The 20777-nt window shown below is 25.8% G+C and overlaps 1 protein-coding gene across 5 annotated transcripts in view; it reads left to right on the forward strand.

The window, feature by feature from the left end:
- Nucleotides 1-12684: 12684 nt before the first annotated feature.
- LOC114123581 (polypyrimidine tract-binding protein 2) overlaps nucleotides 12685-20777 on the forward strand; it is a 154938-nt gene continuing 146845 nt past the window's right edge. The window contains exon 1 of one of the 5 annotated variants that reach the window (XM_050200816.1): nucleotides 12685-12719. The gene's annotated coding sequence lies outside the window, so the exon portion shown is untranslated. The remainder of the gene's footprint in view (nucleotides 12720-20777) is intronic. The other 4 variants (XM_050200820.1, XM_050200822.1, XM_050200819.1 and 1 more) reach the window with 4 other exon arrangements.

The following is a 20777-nucleotide window of genomic DNA, read 5'->3' on the forward strand; positions in this document are numbered from 1 at the left end:
ATTGTTTTAAATTGCTTAGGTACCTACTATAGAATACATATTTTTTTTTATTAGTATCTTTTAAAATGACATCGTATTCGTACATGTTGTCTTTATTAAAACGTATTATGAATAGAGAATATCAACAAACATTACAAAACACCGCGAGTATAATATGCCTTTATAAAAATATAACTTTGGGTATAAAGTTAATCTTTAATTATAAATTTAATTTATTTTTGATGATAAGTAAATATCTCTGTATGCTAAATTTTTTTTTTTTAATTATTAAGTAGATGATGACTGCCCTATTTGCTTTCTTTAAGACATATTTTGTTTAAGTTAATATTAAAATTAATAATCAGAAGAAATTTGAAACGTATTTTATGAAAACACAAATTTAACTTTAACGAATGAGACGAGAGGCAAATAAAACATTGATATAAACTAATTATTAATAACAAAAATTGTAAAACTTAAACAAATGCTCAAACCTAAACTAACATATCTTTTATATTTAGAACTACAAATTAAATTAAAAGAAATCTCGAAAATAGCATAATAATATTGTAATATTAAAGAAATTGTTGATTGGTTGTAGTTATATTATATTATATTATACTCGTTATGATATAACGTTTTTTGGAAATGATAAATATAAAAGTAATTGTTTTATGTTTCTGCACAGAAATGATTAAGTATATAATATATATCATAATGTTTAGTGTTAAATTATACATGTTAATTTTTTAGCTTTGACAATTTTATGATAGATAAAAATTACTATGCATATAACTAATTTTTTTAAAATCAGTGCTTTAAAAATTTATTAAAAGTATAAATGTTTGTATAATTTTCGCGATTATAAAGCATACTAGCTGGAGTTAAACTTAAATGTACGTTTAATTTGCTTTTGTTTTATTTTATCATATTTGGTATAGCATTTTAAATTATGTCTTTGAAAACAATTAAAACGATCTATTAAATAATGTAATTTTCACTTAGTAGCTTTTGTCGATTGGTTTTTATTGTATTTCCTTCTAATTTACTTGATAGAAAAGTTTGTGCTGCTATAACATCGTCTTCGAGTGGATAATTTATGGGTGCATGTAATGCAATAAATTTCTTTTGTTATAATCTAAGCTTTTGTTGTATTTTAAAAATAATAATTATGAGAAAATAAAAAGATGCTGGTGACCTCTCTGGGATGAAATAGTGGGTAAAAAATAATTGTTCCAGTTTTTTTTATTTTTTTTCATTACATGCCTAGGGTGTTTTAATAAGTACGTGGGTCTTTTGTAGTTTTTACTAAATTTTAATTATTAAAAATCTCATCAGCGTTGACTATTTTTTCCTTGGTATATTCAAATGTATTTAAATTAAAATATATATATTCTATTCTATTTATTTCAAAAGTGTTAAATACCCGAATACCTCAAATAATGATTTATCGCTTACATTCATTGTCCTGTTTTAGATTTAGAGCCTAGCAATGAATATATTGATTTTACAACAAATTATATCTGTTGAATGTTAGTGTGTTTTTTGTGTATGTATAAGTATTTATTTTATAACTTAACTTAACTATAACCTAACTTATTTTATATTTTATAAAAACTGTCATCTTTGTGTGTAGTTTCTGAGGAAAATTGGATCTAGTTGGTACCTACTTTTGGGAGATCATAATTTAAAAATTCTGTATAAAATATTCAAGTAAATATTGATACAATAATATAACTTTTAAACGATAAAATGCGTTATCTATATATGTTTTATATAAAAATAGAAATATTTAAATTAAAATGTTTTTACAATAATGGTGGTTTAAAATTGTATTTATAATATATTTATTTTTGTTTATTTTCGAGTTTGAGACTTTAATACATTTAAAAAGATGAACTTTATAAAAGGCGCTACATTTAAAGTCTGCATTTTTATTTTGATGATCTAATGTTATTATAAATTTTATTTTTTACATAATTTGTTGTAATTGAAAAACAATACTTTTAACATTTTTTTTAGTTAGATGGTTATAATTTATAAATTTATAAATATTTAATGGATACCTTAAAAAATATTGGTCTATTAAACGGAATTTGATATATTATTTCTATAAATATTCTGCTTTGGAATATGAGGTAGAAAAAATATTGTTTGTTTTCATTCAGAAAATTAATAACCTAAAAATAATAACGATAATTTATTTTCCAAAAAAATTAAAATTTTTTGAAATGATAAATTAAGATAATTGATTAGATATTTAATGGATCAACTTGTATAAGATGGTTACATAGAATAATGTTACAATTCACGTGGAATTTTGTTCTTTAATTGTATACGTATAAATGTGGTATACTTTAAGAATTAGATGATTTAATAATTTTATAAAATCTGCCATGAATAATGTTATTTTTAAGCCCATTAATATTTTTGTAAAAAAAAAAATAAATATTATTTAAGTCTAAGGAAATGTGTTTATAAATTACTGTATCTTTAAATTATAATTCTTTAATAGTTTATATTTAGCGTTCAAAATAGAACCTACAGCTATTAAAAATTGTTATTTGAGGGCTTTTATTTTATTATTAATGACTACAATTTGGTAAGTTTTTTTCTCTGCGTTAACGTTATTTAAACCCTTTTTTGTGGTTAATTGAAAAAAAAACAGTGGGTCTTTATAGTAGTTGTGAATCTGAAAAATAATAGGTACAATTAAAAAAGATCGTAACGGTGTCTGCTTTTGCAAGATTACCCTGAAAATATATGCATACTATCTACGTAACGCTGGAAATTCTATTGTTTAATGTTTAAAATATTTTTTTTCCTGAAATACTTATAAAGTTTTAAAAGTGCTTTTTTATATTATTTACTTCCCCGTAATATTGCAATATTAATACGTGAAAGAAGTATTTGCTTTGTTGATTTAGATTTAACTTAATAATAACACATAATTTCAATAATAATTCATACATAATATTATACTTACCAAAAACGTATTAGTATTAAGTATTAGATTTACCTACCTTAAACATAATTTAGTTTTTGATACTCTTCATTTATTTAAAGGAGATCACCGACTGTAAACTGATTAATAAACTGTTCTTGGATAGCTTAACTAAAATATTATTAAACTACTTTACTACAAAACTATAATATTTTTCTTTTGGTTTTTTTTATTTCGATCACGTATCTAAAATGTACAATAAACCGAAGTACTGCGACTTTGTTGCCCTGTGGCTAAGACCTGGATTTTGTCAATTATTTACTATCTGACCTCTGGTGCTGCGTTTCATTCGTTAAATATTCAGTAGAGTTGGTATACCGTGTGGTAATGCTTCAAGAAAATGTTTTCAACTACTCGAAAGAAGGTGAAAATAAATTGTACATATTTTACAATGGTGTCTTGCTATCTGATCGAATTTTATTAATGGTGTGTTCCAATGGACATTTTAATTTATCATTGTTTCTACGTGAGTTGAAGTTAGAAATAGAAAAAAAATATTCGTAAAATAAACATTCCTTATTGTACAAACAAGGTTTTTTTTAAACGATTGTTTTGATGGTTTTAAATTCTGTTCGGATGGTAAATTTTTAATCGATTATGATACTGAAAGTCATTTTTACTGTAGGCACTGGATATCTAACAGATCCAAGCCTGTTTTTGATTTATAGTGTATTTTGTTTATCTATAAACAGTAATAACTACATATTTTAATATTACGTTCTATGATTTTTGAGATGAACATTTCATATTAAAGTAATGCGGGTAAAACATCTACTAAATAATGTTTGTAGAAAGTTAGCGATTTTTGTATTATAAATTATGTAACCAACGAGAGAAAACGTGCAATACTTGTCCAAAATTCCCCCTCGATTACGACGATTACTTACCAGTTAATGGTATTTGGTTGTTAATTATGTATTGTAACAATTATTTATTTATACGCAAACGAGAGCAGCATCATTCACAATAACGCTAGTACTGCTCGAGCCCCCTTCCCCATTTCATATGGTTATTTTGAACAATCGCATTTGTCGTTAGTTTAAGTACTATATGGTGTTAAGAAATTTTATTGAATTTTCCTAATTTACACCGGGAACTAAATTTAATCTATGAATTGTGTAGTCGAAGGTGCACGTCATGATGTGGATATTTATGCATTTTACATGTACGGAAGTAGTATAGTTATATATTTTAGATTAAATATATATATAGCCATATATATAGGAATTATTGAATTGCTTCGATTGAAACATCTGTTGATTGTACGCATTTGTAAGTTTATGTTTTTCCGGTGCATATATTATTATATACATTATAGTATTTATATGTTTAATATCGTTGTAGATTTCTGCAGGGTTATATAAATGTTATTTATCTTGTGGAAAATTATATGAAGTTCATTTTTATTTGAAATATTAATATTACATACAATTCACGTAAATTTTCACGCAGATGCATTATAGTCCTGTATTATAATAGTAGTATATAAAGTAGTAATATATTCATATTATTATAATTTAAAATAAATATTATGATCATTATTATACTAGTTTGTTGAAACCCTGCGAAATTGTGGTCAAAATTAATTGTATTATTATTTATTATTATCTTTGTTTAAAGTCCACAGAGTATATAGTTTCAAATGAACTCTTGGAAAATAATGATATTTAATAACTAGTTTTTGAAAAATACAAATATAATTAAATATATTTGGTGATGCTGTAAAATAAATATCCAAACGGCAAACATAGACCTGAATCATTTTAAATCTTTCGTGGCTAAATATCGTACATTTTAATTTGTTCAATTATTTTTTGTATCAAGTCCAGAAAAAGTATCTATTTTTTTTTACAAATTTAATTTATTAAGGAGTATTTTTTTTTATATGTGTATTGTTTTTTTTTTTATTAAACTACGAGTCCCGTATAATGATGGTTTTAAAGAAAAATGTATGTTTCGTTCGTAAGTATATTATTCTGAAATTCCAGTTTAGTTCGATTATGTTGTTTACTGTGTACATTCTAAAATTACTGGAATCAACAGTAAAATGGCGTATGTTTAAATACATTTACTATTTTATTAATCCTAATAATATATGTTAACCTTCCACATAATACTTCAGGGATCAATTTTGATTCGGATAAAAGGATACCCACTCCGCATCACGCATCATTGTTAAGTTATGAAATATGTAGGATTTAGCTGGTCTATGTTCAGGATTAAAATAATTGGGTTTGTCGGTGGGCTCAGTTAACGTCAAAGTTTATTGTTAGGTTCGATTCAGAACATGCAGATTTTTATTTTGTAAATCAAATAGTCTTTTATAATAATGCACAGGTGTGTGACCAGGCTTCCATGTTTTAAAATGGGTACCGACTAAGAACTTTTTTTTGTTTCTAATCAAACATAATTTATGGACTATTTAAACTTTAAATGATTGGATATCACACTATAATTATTATACATATAATAAACGCATAATTATTCTAGACAATAACATTCACTGGTCTAAATCAAATTTAAAACATTGTCGTTTAATTTTTGTCACTTTTTTTTTAATGTAATATAATAAAATGTTTATGCATTATTATTAAAGAACGTCATCAATAGCTACTTAAGCTAACCTCAACATTTTCCAACGAATTTTCAAGTTATATTATGCATTAGTTTTGTATCTGCAGTGGCGTGTTCGATATTATTTTGAAATAAGAGGGGATTCAAAGAAGGCTCGGGATAATCAACTTTGTTGTAGGCCCTAGACACTAATAAGAAAAAAAAAAAAGTTATCAGGAAATAAAAGGTTCTATGTACAGTATACGAATATTTTTTTATTTTTATTTTAAGTCGAAATATATAATCTATATCAGATGACATAATAAGTATATATGATAAGAGACAATAGTATTAGTATACACAAATATATACTAATATAACAAAATATATAGAGGTGAAGCCGTGAAAATAAAAATATGTTTCTACAATATTTAATCTATAATTATACACAAATTAACTTAATAATAATTAGTAAATAAATTAGAATAAATAGTGATACAAAATCTCTGTACCCAAACTATATCGGGAAACTCCGGGCGTTGTCTAAAAAGGAACTAGTGCTTTAAGTACACTTATGATATCGTATTATGTTATGTACAAAATAAAATATTTTTATTTAACCATATTAACTATAGTCAATGATTCTTGTGAAATATATAAATGGCCGTGTAATTTAAATTATAATAATACGAAATTTGAAACAGGACAGTATTCTATTTGGACGTCTAGTGGACCACACTGATATATCTATACTGATATATCTACGTTGACGGTCGTGTTGTTGCAAGAGCGCAAATGCGATTTAATAAACAATAGTTATTATAAATTATGAATATTGAATGATAACGATGCATAATATAAAATGCTAAAAGTATCATTTATAATATAATTTTTTCGATTCTATTGGGGGATGGGGTTAACCCTTTTCCTCCTCTTTGGGGGCTCGCTACTGTGTATCTACATAAATAAACGAGATGTTTTGATTTGCTGCATCAAGTAGTTTTTTTCAAAATGATGTCCAATTTTCCACGGCATTATTACGAAGACAAAATTATGTAGTACGATAGTACCTATTATCTACTTTAAATACATACAATTTTTTAATTTTAAATAATTTAATGAAAGCCCCAAAAATTGCAGTTATAGTGTAAAACGTTTTCAACTTTAAGACTGCTGATTGGTCTTGGCTTGACCTTAATTTGATTTAGACAAGACACAACTATATAATTATGAATAATGTACATTTTTTACATTCAGTATGCCTACGTGATGGATAGGGATAACAGATTACTGTTTTGCGTTTACATTATAATGTAGGTATAATATTTGAGGTCGTATGTGGTGTAGGTATTATATTTATCAATTCGAACATTGCACAATATTAGAATATAATGATACAAGACCTTGGTTCTTTATATATTATTTCGACTCGTCATTCGGAGATTAGTCAAGCTATTTTTTTTTTATTTATCATTTGTACAATTCATAGGATCATTTATTGTAAGATATTCTTAATAATTGAAATCTAATGGCTCCTGTATTTATGATGCTACTTTTGAAATGGTAATTATAATTATTACCGCAGTGAAATTAGGTTTTAATATTGTATGCTAAATAAAGCGAAACCACAGTACAAAGGGATATTATATTAATCGAAATAGTGAAATAACAAGAACTGTATAGTCTATAGATTATATTATCTGTTTCATGTTACGACTTAATAACTAAAAAATAAACACTACATTTTACTTTTCAATATAATAAAATTGTACTGAAGTGTCTCTAATGGGCGGAGGCTTTTTTAATCAAGTTTTTCACGCATGTAATTTCATTGATCGGATATTATTACTATCATTGTACATGTATGCATTGATGGTATATTTATTATTTAAAAATATAAGTATAGTAAAAATAGTAGAGTATATCAGATTATTACATTAAAATAACGAAACGTATTATAGTGTGCAGTCGCATGGAATGAGCTGGAAATGTTTTTTTTTATTGAACGTTACCTATACCTATGTTATTTATAGTTTGGAACTCAATGTTTTAATGTTTAGTTTTAATTTCTTAGTTCTTATTGTTGTAATTTTATTTGTATTTTATTCGAATAAAAATTAAAATGATATCCGTAGTAATAGATAGTGTTAGTGTATCTTATACATATGTGTGTACACCCATGGAAAAGACATTTTAGGAATTCCATTTCGTTATAATATTTAGTGTAGTACTGTAGTAACAGTAAGCGATACAACAAAAAGTCAGAAAATATTTCATGATATGGTCTGCCGCATATTTTTTCGAAAATCATTGCCAAACAATCTAAGGGATGCATAATATGCATTGCATATGTATATAATTTATAACAATAATCTAGAAAATTGGAAAACAACATTCAATCTGGACGGAAGGTAGTACAGTATGTATGTACATATTTCGATTACTTATGTATTGCGTTTCAGCTTTTCCGCCACCATCTTTTGGGAATTCCCATGGTGTATAATGTAATGTTCGGCGCATAGCTAGCTGTTTATTAATTTGCCCTCGCTCTCATTTCCACTCTCTTTCTCTCTGCCATTTGCCATTATGTATTGTTACCACTAGCTGCTGCAGGCCTTTGGCGACGGTTAAATATTTAAACTGTAGCCAAGTGTGCTGTTCTTAGGATATTGTTTTCTTTTCATCAAAACTGTAGATACACTACTCACGCATACAGTATACAGACTTGGTTAAAAATTATTCATTGTTTTGGTGAAATAAAAACAAAAATCAAACTATTTCTGGGGTTATTCTTGTTTGACAAGTGAAAATAAGCTAACAAATTATTTGATTCAAAATCTAATACGAACCGTGTAACTTAACATTTTTAAAATCATCATTATTATTTCGTATAAAGTTTATAGCTTATTTTTATTTGAATTCGTTGATGTCTTTGATCTTTTTTTCATTTCGTTTGCTTTTTATTTTAAATATTGTTGATGAACAATAATTTATTGTTGCCGCTAAAAATGGATCGAAGAAATATACTTACTATAAAAGTGTATTTAATACTATTTAATATTGTATCGTAAAAATTACTGTTTTTATTAGGCATAGGTATAATCAGTCGATAAAGGCGTACGTTGGTTTAAATTATTTATTTTACATATAAAAGTATTAAAAAATTATTATTATTTTATATGGAATTGTGAAGATAATGTATTTATAGTGAAACGCATGTATATTGTTTTGATCCAATCCAGTCATTAAGTCGGTTATCTACAGTATAATATTATTGAAGCTTATCAATGTGTGTTAATCTGGAATTCGATCTGTTTTTTTTTTAATTCGTCGATCAATTATTAATGCTCTCGGCACAAAAGTGTTTTTGCTCAATTAATAAAAATAATAGCTTTCAAATGGCCTAGCGTCAATCTGCCATTGTTTTTACGTTGTTTTTATTGGCTGAGTTCAATATGACATAGTCGGGTTGATTTTAAATAGCTACATTGCAGATTCCGAATAGTTGTTCTGGATAATCATTCGACCACCTCTATACAAAGGTTTTGATTTTCACGTGTCTACGTTGCCTTTGTCACTAAAAGCTTTTATTCTGTTAATGTATAATGCATACCAAACACACATCTTTACTGTGTTTACGTGGAATACTTAATTATTATCTGTACCTATTTTATTTTAATATTATTAGCTATTACGCTGTTAATATATTATAATATAATGTGAGATGAACGTGGTTTTCCGGAAAAAAATTGTACTTAATCAATATTAAAAGCCAAAATTGCGCCCGTACGAATTTCTCATATATCACTATTGTTAAAGTTAATATATATGTCATGTTTTATTAATTATAAATTTTACAATATCTAATAGTGTATATCATGTAAGTGACTAAGCCATAACTCTAATGCTTATAAAAATTTAATAATGAATATATAGGCATATGCAAATTATAATCTATTTAAATAAGTAATTCGCATTTAATTTTTTATGTTTTATTTAATAGGCATATCATTATTTTCTTAACATTATAATACAGACTACATTTTCAATAGCATAAAAAATAATTTCGGTTAGTATTAGTGTTAAGGCGTTTTGTATATGCAATCTAACATTCATGCTCGTTGGTTATTGATTTACTTGTACATTTTAAAGGACACTGCTACACTGGATAATTTTTATATGATTTTACATTATTAATTATAATTTTATCAAGTGTACAATTATTTTTACTTTTTAAGTATTGTTTTTAATCATCAGAATTACTTTTAACTTTGTGTAGAGTTGACTATTCATTTTTCGTGATAGGTATGACATGTATCTTATAAAATATTTAAGTGATGTCCGTTTTAATTAGTGTTGGTATTATAAATTTAGTTTTTAGGGTTTTGTTTATTGATTATTTTTTCTTCTTTTTTTTATTTCGTTACTTTTTTTCGCATTATTTTCATTTGAGGTTTGTAGTGCGATGTAATATTTTAGTGTATTCATTGTTATTTCCATAATGTTCTTCAGTTTCTGTTGATTAAAGATGTTTTTTATACTCATTATTCGTGTACACAGTACATAGTAAATTAGACAAAATTATTTCGTATAATAGCGTTTAAGGTGAATACTTATATTAATAAATAAATATTTTTTTTGTAAATGATTTCGGGACTTGTATAAATTGTATGTTTTTTCTGTTTCTAATAATAAAATATTAAGTACAATCACGATAGTTTTATTACATCCATAAACATAGACACAAAGTATGTTCTATACAATTCCGTTATCGTTTAATCATAAGAGAAATCGTGTTTTTCCTATTTCCGTTGGTAGTTTATGATTAAGCGAAAACAAGATCGCCTTCAACCTTTTGTTGACTCACATAAACACTGCAGAGAGGTAGCGCCCGTTCGTCGTCACGGTTTAATGTTTAATCCTCACACAAGGGTCTGTATTTTAGGCGGTCCAGCCAATTTGCGCGATAATCCGGCTTGTCCCTCTGGGAATCTTGGTTCCAGGATTATGAAGGTTGTCGTAAGGGGTTAGTAGCGGGCTAAACCATTCGTGTAGCGAAATCGAAGACAATTTATTTTGCTGTGTTAAGATTAGCTGCTGGTTGTTTCCAAATCACGAAATATTTTTTTTTAAACGTCAAATGCGTCATCAAATCGTTTGAGAGTAGGTTAGAACATACCTAATATTATGTTTAATTTGTTTTTTATACCAAAATATAACTCAAATAAGTACTCTGGTCGAATTCTTGAATAATATTAACTAACAATACAATGTAGTATAGTATGTACTATGTTTTAGTAGTTATCACTATATGTTTTGTAAGTCCAATAAATTTAGTACGAATTTCTATTGATTATAAAATTTAACTTGATTAAAATTATATTGTGTACCTATTATTGTTATCTTAACTGCTTAATAAGGTATTGGGCTTTTTAATTATTATTATACTTAAAACAAGACTGAATATAAAATACCCTTTTTATGATATGATTGAGCAAATTTGTTTGGGTACCAAAGAAAAATAATTCAATAGAAAAATATAAAAGAAAACATACATGCTGAAATGAAACGTGGTCTTATTCATTTTGAATATTTTTGTAGAACCCAATTGAACATAAAACCACTTAAAAAAAAAAATAAGCGATCTAAGAATATTATTACTATATTCCGTATAAAATTAATGTTTAAAAACTATATAAACTATATATTATATATTCACACCTTGGTTTCTATTTCAAATGTTATTTTAATACATTAATACATTTTAAATATATTTATTTTATAATTAGTATACCTAAGTTAAATACTTAATGCTTAATTCTAATTTCTTCATTTCTTTTGTGTTGAATAATTTTATTACAATTATTATTTAAATAGATTTTATTTTTGTGAGTGTTTCATGCAATAAAAACATAATTAAGAATATGAAGTGAGTAAAATTGTGCATTATGTCTGATTAAAGCTTTCAGGTATCACTAGGTATTCAAAAAAACACATAGTAAAATTATTTAATAAAAAATGATTAAAATATATAAAAAAAACATTTATTGAAGTGAAGCCTTCTTTACGAAGAGTAAATAAAAAATTTTGCAGCCTATATATTACATGAAAAGTGTTAATTTTAGATATATAATATAAATATTTTTCTATTCCTAAAGAATAAAATTAATTTTAAACCTTTTAGATAGTGTTTAAATGATTTCGTTGTATTAACGGATAAAACCATAGACCCAAGGTGTATTGATAAATACATCAATCTACCTTGCATAGACCTTAAAATACTATTAGATAAGCAATGTGGGTATGGAATGCATAACAACATAGAGGGCGCTGTTTGATTATCCGATACGCACGGTAATACCGTAGCGTGGATTTATTTTATATTGTCTATTGTAATTATTATTAATGATTTATTAGTCATTTATTAATTACCTATTGTCACAAAAATATTTCTAATAGTAAAAATGTAAAATATATTATATTCATTTTTTTTAATGTGCATAGTGCTTACAATGTGTTTAGTCTATAGGTAAACTTTACAATAATTATTAGACGTGCACACCTGTCGTTCAAAACGGCCTACATCACGGCCCGATGTTTGTACGCCTCTCGTAATGCCGGTTTTATACAACAGTTTCTATCTTATACCTATAAGGTCCATGGATAAAAATATAAAATATTATTGTGATAATTTGAACGAAACTTTTCAGGAAACTTGGTTACAATCTTAGATCATAACATGATCTAGGGTTTCAAGAAACCAATTTATATTTTATAAGTAACTGCTGTGCCTATTGCGCCATGTATAAATGTATCTACTTAAAAAAATACTTCGTTGATACTTTGATAGCAAATACGTAAAAATAATAATTTATAAAATCTTTGTTTGTTCTTTGTTTGTTTGTGTTTTACCGGTAGGTATTATATATATGTATACATATATTACATAATTTGATTATTGTTAGGTAATAGCATTGATTATAATCAATGGTAATGGGTATAAATAAATATTGGAAAAATCTAAGTTTAAAATACTCAGTGTTCTTTATGCATTAATATTCAATTTACTTTATCATTGATATAGCTATAATTTATTGTTTAATTAATATTGAATTACCAAATACCAATAATTTTATTTCTTTGTTTTAGATTATTCAAAAAATAAAATCAGACTACTAATTTGGTAAGTTATTTATTTAAGTATTTTTTTTCAACTGATGATAATATTCTTAATAAATTAGTTTATATTAGGATAAATTAGTTTGTAATATTACAAAGGTTTTTTTTATTTTTGTATTATTTTATAAAGTTGTCTAATTTTGTTCTAAACTGTTGACCTGAAAAATTGCATACTGAAATGTACATAAGTATGTTTTAATATTAAGAAACAACCTATTTTAAAAATGATTTAATAACGTTGGCTCTTACTACTTAGTTAAAGAATGAACATAATTAATTAAATATTTAGCTGCCAATAGAGGAACAGTTATTAATAATACATTATAGCCTATAGGTATACCCAATATACAGTATACACTTATATTTTTGATATAATAGTATATTTAGTAGGGTAGTAATTTTGTTTAGTGACTGTTATTCAGTTTCATATAAGAATTTAATTAAAAATTGGTTTAAAATTAATTTTTATTGATTAATTTTAATAATATAGGTAAAAAGAAGTAATGAAATCATAACAATAATATGAAAATTAGCTATAATTGGACAATGTTATAATCAAATTAAATCATAAGTTCCTACTTATAATATGTCTTATAATGTTACACTCTTACCTTATTAATTTCATAAATATTTTTTTCTGTTTTAAGATATAATGGTTGAAATATAATAATTCTTGTTAGTTGTTAACATTATATTATAACTATGATGTGGTATTCTAGTTACATCCCTAAAAAAGTATTTAGGAGGATTTAAATATAGCAGGTAATAAAACTTACCTATATTATTTTCGTATATCAACACCAGAACAAAGATTGTGGAATTGAATGTAGTTCTTTTGAAAATTTTCTCGATCTAGCTAGAACTTAGACTTTTATAAAATAAAAATAGATAAAAAATGCGTAAATATTTTATGACAACAAATCTATATAGTTCTTAAATAAAATAAAAAACAGTGGTGTACTTCGCGTGTAGCTTTTAATAATGCATGTAATTATTATTGATATTGCTGTATATTATTATATCAATGGATGTAAATATATGTAATAAGAAAATTATAAAACAATGTTAATTTAACAATTTAAATGTGAATTCTGAGTAAAAAGTAAAAGGTAAAAAAGGTAAATAATAGATTTGTTAATAATATTTTTTTCTATTATTACTACAGCAAATTTAAAGTAATTTAATTTTTATTCTGCGGAGGGTTGTCTATAAATACTTAAGACATCCTTTTCAAATGCACGTCATTGTTAATATCAGATAAAAGTCAAATTATTAGTCATGTATAGTTGGAATTTAAGTACATCGTTTAATCAAACAAATTAAATTCAAGTACTTGTGTTATATATAATTATTTTATATATTGTATATACCATTTTATTAAGTGAGGCCACAAAAATACAGAATAGAGCCTAATTCGAATGCAATTTTATTTAGATGATAATTTCACAATGATTCGACTTATTTTAAAATTTAGCTAGTTCAAAAACATTAATACTTTTTGAAATAATGTGTGGTTCTGATAAAATAATTATCTGGTACTTATACTGGTATTAAAATGAATTTTAATCATTCTATAGTATATCATATATATTTTTTTTTGTATTAGCATTATGTTTGAAAATTATTTGAATAATTTTTTATTCAAATACGTATTAACTCGAATAATTTTATCTTGATAAAATTTTATCCAACTCTTAGTGAGAGGACTTTTAGTCTCAAATCTAACATTTTAAAATTGAACAAAAGTTTTTACTACCTCAACTTAATGTAACCAAAAAATAATTTATTTTACTTAGTAGTTGTTTGTTATAACTAAAATTACTCATTTTTATCGTTCATCTATGTAGATGGGTACTTACCTAGTACCTATAATGTTTCATTATTTTATGCCATCTGAATACATAACAATAATCTGATCCGTGAAAATCATTTGTTAAAAAGAGCAAATCTAATGTTTTTAAATATAATGTGAATACGTTTTGTTACCTCTTTTCCCATGTCACTAATATTTAAATAAGAAATATGACGTCATTTGTGCAGCTTTAATAAAACACGTATAATGTAAAGACGTGATTTGGTTTGAATTTTCATGTTTATGAAATTTAATCTCTTGACATTTCTTTTTTACGGAGTTAAGTTTGGGCATTTTTTTTATAGTAGATGCAAACTGAAAATTATATTTTGCTGTACACTCCATTTTCTTTTTTGGGTTAATGAAATGAGTATGAATTGAATTTTCTCTTAGAGTTTTAATTCAACTTAAATTCTACAATAATCGTATACGTTACAATTTTTATGAGAATAAATATATAAATACAGTATATGTACGTATATAACGTGAAATTTTGTATAATAATAGGTACGTGATGAGAATAAATATTAAAAAATAAAATGGTTTTCTTGGTAGATAAAAAGAATATTTTGTTCATTTGATTTGCGCATTGTCGAAATTTCAAACAAGTAACATTTATAATAATGATGATTTTGGATTTTTAAGCTTAACAGTTTTTTTTTATCAATTCACTTTAAAGAATTCTGACAACAATATATATTTTTTTTTATATTTATAAAATACTATTATGCTATTTTATTATTTTTATCATATATAATATGTTTATTATACTTCATGAATATAATTCAGTTGATACATTCTAATAGTTTTTATAAAGTTTTAATTAATATATATTAATGTACGTATATTATTAAATATAGTATAGAATTAAATAGATTACATAATAGATGATGAATTATTTTTTTACGAAGCCATTGGTATTTAATTAATGGGCGGTGAAATTGTGGTGAACGAGAGGTCTCATTATAGATTGGGCGTTATTAATGAGTTAAATTAAGGGTGCTGACGGTTAACGGATTGGGATTAATGGGTACTTAAAATGATTTGATGTCGATTAAACAGTGTCTGGGCATTCTATTTCATTATTCGGTTATATCATAAGTCACAAAATTAGAATTTTTAAGATGATTGTACGGTATAGGAAATAGGTAGTTCTAATTTAATGTTATTTTATATTTACTAATTTACTATTCACATAGTTGTTTAAATCGAACTTACATACTTTACGTTGATATCTTATTGTGTTATAATTCAATTTTATTTTACCATATCAATTTAATAATGTGAAGTTATTGTTAAAGAATCTGTGTAGATAATATACATCTGTATATTTAAAGTTGCTTAGTATGTTTTAAATTATATTTATTTTTATTTTTTGGCTAAAAAGAACATTCATTTTTTTATTATAATTTGTTGCAGGTTTATCTAATAGTCATATTTATTAGTTTATATTATTATTTTGAAAAATATTTAAACAATTTAAAAATATCAACTAATTAATAAAAATGTATTTGTTTATAAAGTTTTGAAGTACCTATATGTTTTGATTTCGTCAAAACCTTAATAATACAAGTAATATAGATTCGTATTATTTTTGTTTGATTAGAGTACGCGCGAGTTCGAAAAGTTTCTTACATTTTGTTTTCAATGATATCGTTATCATTTCTCATATACTTACAGGATCTTACGTAAGCTTATTTACAGATAGGTGGGTTTTGAAGAGTTGGTATGAGTAAATTCTGTAAGGTGGTAAAAACTTTTTGGAAGCGCATAGTACCGGATCAGAAGAATTTCCGGTCGTATAATCTTAATTAAATCACATTAACATTTCTGTAAAACGACAGAGTTCAATATTATTAGTTACGCATCGTCGGTGTACACTTGCATATTGAAAACAGTATTGTCGAAATGCATATTGGTTATTTTCTGCGTTGGGATGTATGTGGTTTGCAGAGTATGACCAAAAGCTTAAACATTTATAGTAAGTTTATTTCCATACAGTCGGATGATGAGACAAAAACATAATTTTAGATTCAAAGGAGTAAGGACATGGGTCAAATTAATTTTGAAATGTAGAGCTTACGAAAGGATTTATGTCTTGTATAACTAATCTACAAAAGGATGTTTTTAGATTGGAAAGTAATGGACTATGTATAGAAATAAATTAATTATGTTGCGGAAATGATATCGTGGGTTTGTTAAAGAAATGTTCGGATTGGTATACTATCTAGATGTGTGATTCACCTAACGTTCTGTTCGGATGTCGAATTAAATGTGAAGTCGCCCTGTTTATTCTTTTGAAAATTGCACTCTTGGGGTTTTCGTTGTGTGTAAACTTTTTTGTACATTTTTTACTAACGGCATTAATTTATCGTCATAACCTTTTTTCCATTTCCCCTTCCACCACAGCGGTTGCCTTCACAACGACCCAACCGACGAGGAAACCGCTCCGTTTTCATTTGCGAAACCCATTAGGATTAAGGAGTCTTAAGAAGGACAAAAACCCTCTCCCACGTTTCAACCACCGTACACCCCTTTCTCATTGGGTAAAATAGACCTGTGACGGTTACGAAGTAATGTTTCTCATATAAATTCCATTTCCTTTAATTTCTCGGTATTTTGTGGCTATGGGGAACAGCACAAACTAGAAAGGGTTATTATGAAAACGAGTGAAATGCCGTGATTTATAAAATATCCGTTCCGTATATAATAATTGTGTGAGAAAACTTAATCCTTTTCTTCCTTCTAAGCTGCTATTTACCTGTTTTGGTGAGAGACTGGTTATTGTACTTTGTTTGAAGTTAAAAAAATACACTACGCGTAATCGCTAAAGTGGTATTGCCTGGACAGTATTAAACATAACATACACTGAAATAGCTATTTCATCAACTATTTCTCCTCCCCCCATGATGTAATAATATATACGTTTTCTATAATATATAGATCACAATCCAGCTGTGCTGTGGTTTTATTGAGGCGTACCATTGTATATGGATGCCGTCAATGGTGAAAATTGACTGATAAAATGACCCCGTTGTAAATTAAAGTCCATGAAAACCTACTGGGAAAACGATCTGTGCTTTTGGCTATGGACTTAGCAATTTAACTTGGAACCTCGCCAATTGGCCTGCTATTCATTCATTCACATACGCCGCACTGTTTGAAAAGTACGACACATCACGTTTTGACATTAACAGTCGAGAATATTATTACTATATACTAAAATCAGTAACGTATTTTAATGTGCCTTTTTTTTAAACCTATTATAATAATACATGGGTCATTTTGTCTTTTGTTCGTGTGGTTCTAATTTAGAGTATTGTCGTGAAACGCGTTGAATAGGGAACAATATGTGGTCAAAAGGGGCGTTCCATTAGGTGCCATCAACGACTCCCGGAGTTCAGTTACACTTGTACATGTCTGTACATCACAATTTCACTCGTTATCATAATATACTGTTTTTCCATGTATGGAATTCTATATTAGGCAAGTATAGCAGGTATGTGGTGAATTAAACAAATTTACGTTTCATAAAAAAATAAATAAATAATAATATAGCTTGGTACTTTTATATTTATGTAATTATATACCTATACCTATTATATAAATCAAGTTTCAGACGTGTCAATAATTTTGGAAAAAATGTACATAAATCAATATACGTATAGATCATTCTAATTTTAATTTCGGATATAGTTTTATATTATATGTATTTACTATTACCCACTCATACATTATTTTATAATATTTATTATTTTTGATGTGGTAATAAAGCGTGTTTCAATTTAATAAAAGAACGCTTACACACACTCGTCTGTTTCTGTCTTGCACATTACTAATAAAAGAAAACTAATATTAAATATATAATATATACAAAGTACAAAAAATATATAAATAAATACTAAAGTTTCGTTTTGAATTTCGTTTATCGTTTTGATATAAAAATAAATGTGTTATCTTATATCAAGATGATATGCGTTTTTATTCGTAGGTTTTTTTTTAAATTTTAAAATTTTTAAGTGAGTCATACATATTTTTAAACACTATTATATTATATTTACTTAAAACTAAAATATCAATAAAGCAACGAAAAAACACGATCAATGTTATCGTCTATATGCACTAGCCAACTCATTTAACTTAAATTAATTTGTATTAATAAATTTACTATTCCTACCTATAAATAATACATATGCATTAATGTCTGTGATGACGATGTGTTGATATGTCCTAGGTTTTAAATTTACTGAATGAAGAGTTTTAGGTTGTTTGGTTTTGTAGTGGGAAATTGGGGCACGATCGATCACTGCATATAATACCGTCATCGTATGTAATCTGTATACATGCAAACACTATATATTCCCTTCCGATCCCTTCTATAGATTTATTTCTCTCTTTCCCCTTCTCTCTCAAATTTTACTATCGACCCTCTCGTTCTAGTACAGTAAATGTGTATATAGCTGATATGCCAACTTTCAGCAGGGAATTTCCATTTGTCCGGCATGCATAATTAACTCTGGGCCTCCCCCTGCCCTATAGAGCCAAGTTTCCCAGTTTTCGATCACCCTCGGGGAAACTTTACTTCTTCCTCAAGCTTTGGATACATGTCAGTCAGATATATGAGGAGAGAGAAGGCCAAAATAGGATTGAGGTAAAGCGCATAGAAATCAACGTTGTTTGATAAACATGATTCTTTTCAAGAATATTTTAAATATGTATACAAGTCTAGTGTTTCATGAGTTTTTTTATGTTATTTTTATCCGTAAATTGGTTTTTATATTTAATGGTTGTTTTGATACATCATCTGCAAGTAAAATTTACGTCTACACACTTAAGAAAAAACATAGACATGGAAAATTATCGATTATTTTTCATCAATTTTTCCGTTTTCGAATAATTAAGATGCGTATACGTACTATACACTTATATAGGCGCTATATTATAAACAAATGGTGATGAAGATGATATTATAATATTATATTTTATTCGCACCTTAACCTGAACGATAAATCTATTTATGTTAATCTGAAAGCATATATTATAGGTAGTTAAAATGAATGATATGTACTTTACAATATAATACATCTACTATATACCTACTATAATTTTTATTTTTGGCAATTAATAATTATTGCGTAGCGTATACATAATAATTGTATAAGCTTTTAATTCCATATTTAATAATTCAATAATCAGTTTGGGAATAAATATGTACACATTAGATAAACTTGATTCATGTCTAGTATTGTCTACATCAGCTATATACATAGTGTGTTAAATTTCAATGCCTGGTGGGTAAATGCTACGATTAAAGTGTATAATTCTTGCCTATTTGCATTACTTTATAACGTATAATATGCCTACTGTTTAGATACTGCATGATCAAAGTATATTAGTGTATAATTTATATTAATTTATTTTTCTGCTTATACAAAATGTAGATTTTAATCTTTATTAAATATATAAATAAAATAAAATAAAATACTAACTAATTATTCATCTATACCGAGTCCTAGAATTTTTTATATAGCTTCCTTAAAAAACCCGTGGGAAGTATTAAAATTTAAACTTTTTATTCAATAATAAAATAGATTGTAGTCCTATACTTAAAAAAAAATGATTTCAAAACCGACCAAAAAAAACACTATAGACAATAAGTTATTTTTACTAAAAACATGAATTCAAATTATTCAATTAATGCACTAGCAAATATACTATGTCATTGGATAATTCTACCAATATATAATATATAGATCTATTTTATTGTAATATTAATGATATTAATTAAATATTAAATTTTATTTTATCTTGTAATTTTATCAATTTACTTACATGTATATTTTTATGTTCATTGTTTTTATTACTATTATTATTCTTACTTTTCTTGTATTTTATACAAAATTATACTCTTATTCTGTCAACACGTATTTATAATTCATCTTGTTCCTACAACTGCTATATTTAGGTGTAATTAATTTTTTTAAAAATTGAGTTTTTTCTCCGTAAAACAAATAAATAAAATATAACTATATTATGTATTTTAATTTTAATATATATATTTTTTTTCGTTTTAAATATTTTAATTATTATTTGTACAGTATGATACTAAATCATTTTTTATTACATTTATTTAAAACATGTCTCCATTCTCGAATAAAAAAATCTAAATACTATATGAATGAATTTTTTTAAGTAACGTTGCAAATAAAA

This window comes from Aphis gossypii, chromosome 2 (assembly GCF_020184175.1).
Source record: "Aphis gossypii isolate Hap1 chromosome 2, ASM2018417v2, whole genome shotgun sequence".
In the NCBI taxonomy this organism is placed as follows: domain Eukaryota; kingdom Metazoa; phylum Arthropoda; class Insecta; order Hemiptera; family Aphididae; genus Aphis; species Aphis gossypii.